The sequence below is a fragment of the Penaeus vannamei genome, chromosome 35, assembly GCF_042767895.1.
Source record: "Penaeus vannamei isolate JL-2024 chromosome 35, ASM4276789v1, whole genome shotgun sequence".
Classification (NCBI taxonomy): Eukaryota; Metazoa; Arthropoda; class Malacostraca; order Decapoda; family Penaeidae; genus Penaeus; species Penaeus vannamei.
In genome coordinates, this window is record NC_091583.1 from 23,521,844 (window position 1) to 23,524,343 (window position 2,500).

General features: G+C 19.8%; 1 protein-coding gene across 4 annotated transcripts in view; it reads right to left on the minus strand.

Annotated features, from left to right (window-relative positions):
• Papst2 (PAPS transporter 2) overlaps window positions 1-2,500 on the minus strand; it is an 18,716-nt gene that overhangs the window by 6,646 nt on the left and 9,570 nt on the right. The window lies entirely within an intron of this gene.

Below are 2,500 nucleotides of genomic sequence, written 5' to 3' on the forward strand. Positions count from 1 at the left end.
GGTTACCCTACTGCTTATTTCCCATGAATGGTAACCATGACATTATGAGTGAAATATATTAATCTAAACCTTTCTACTCTTATTTTGACTATACAGACAGTTAAATGATGATAGTTTTAATACTGATAATATTTTCTTTAATAATTACATTAATGGATAATAATAATAATAAAAAATAGTAAAAGTAATAATAATAATAACAATAAAAAATAATATTAATAATAAAGAAATAAAAGTAAAATACTACTACTACTACTACTACTACTACTACTAATAATAATAATAATAACAATAATAATAACAATGATGATGATAATAATAATAATAACAATAATAATAATAATAATAGCAATAATAATAATAATGATAGTACTCCTGCTATTACTAACTCTAATAATAATAATAATCATAATCATAATAATGATTTACAATAATGATTCTGATAATAATAATAATAAAAAAAAAAATAATAATAATAATAATTATTATTATTATTATTATTTTAATTATAATAATAATAATAATAATAATAATAATAATAATAATAATAATAATAATAATAAAAACAATAACAATAATAGCAATAATCATAATAACAGCAATACTACTACTACTACTACTACCACTACTACTACTACTACTACTACTACTAATAATAATAATAATAATAACAATAATAATGATGATGATAATAATAACAATAAAAATAATAAAAAAAATACTACTACTAATAAAAAACAATAATACTAACAATAAAAACAATGATAATAGTAACAGCAACAACAACAACAATAATAATAATAATAATATTAATAATAATAATAAAAATACCAATAATAATAATAACAACAATAATAACTATAATAACAATAATAATAAAGGTAGTAATAATGATAATAACAATAAAGAAAAAATATATATAATAATGATAAAGATAATAGTAATAACAAAAAAATAATAATCATTATTATCATTATCATCATTACTATCATTATTGTTATCATTATCATAATCATTATTGCTAAAACCATTATTATTCTTACTATCATCATATCAATAACAATAATGATACAAAACAAAAAAAACAAAATCATCCTCATTATCCTTATTATACTGATGATCATTTCTCATTAACATTAACAAGAATTGTGAAGACAATAATAATCAATGAATAAATTTACCTGCCTATCAAACTCACAATGAACAGCTCGTGATGAAAATGACAGATATGACGATGACAATGAAAATAACAAGGTAACAAGAACTATAATGACAATGAGAATAGTAATAAGTGATGGTGACAATAAGATGTTGATGACAGTGATGTCAAATGATGATAATAACAATAAAAGGCTTGGAAGATGTTGCGCTATCTCTCAGCAGCACTCAATCACTCTTAAAAACGTTATGAAAACTAGTAAAGACGAGAAAATAACATCAATGACAATATGAAGATAATAATATCAATGGCAATTATGTAACTGATAATAACAATAGCAGCAATAATAAAATTAATAGTAATAATAAAATCAATAATAATTACAATATAGTACTATAATAATAATAACAATAATAATAATAATAATAATAATAATAAAAATAATAATAATAATAATAATAATAATAATAATAATAATAATAATAATAATAATAATAATAAGAGAATATGAATACGAATGAGAATAAGAATAACAAGAATAAAATATAATAATAAGAATAGTAATAATAATAACAACTATACCAATAACAATAGTAATAATAATGATGATAATAATAATGATAATAAAAATAATGATGATAATAATAATAATAATAATAATAATAATAATAATAATAATAATAATAATAATAATAATAATAATAATAATAATAATAATAATAATAATAATAACAATAATACTAGTCAAAATAATAATGGTCATAAAAAAATTATAAATAATAATAACAATAACACTCATAATAATAACTGTAATGAAAAAATATCAACAATAATAACACTCATAATCATAATGTTAATAAAAATCATAATAACAATAATGATTAACTTTATAATGAGTGCTCCTCTAGCTGAATGTCTTTCATTTCTATACAATCAGTACAGATAGCTATTAAATGTTGAAGATAAATGAAAACTACCTGAGAAAACATGCAAAAGTATCTGTCAAACACATTACACTTAATGCAGATACTGGGAACTCCAAAATACTTGGAAGCAATATGTCATTTTCTCCATGAGTGACTAAAATGGTGTATATGGGCATATAGCACTTGCAAAAATTAACCCACTCTTACTAGCACAGGCAGTAAATTTAGTCCTACAAATCTATGTCAATACTACTAATAAAAAAACATGTATATTAGAAAACAATAGTTCCAAACTACTAGGTAGACAGTAATGGTCCTGAAATATCCATGCCCTAAAGTTTTATATTTTTTCATCTGTATCCTTTTCTTTACAATTCTGTTCCCAATCCGCTGTCTTGGAAAACAAACAAACAAA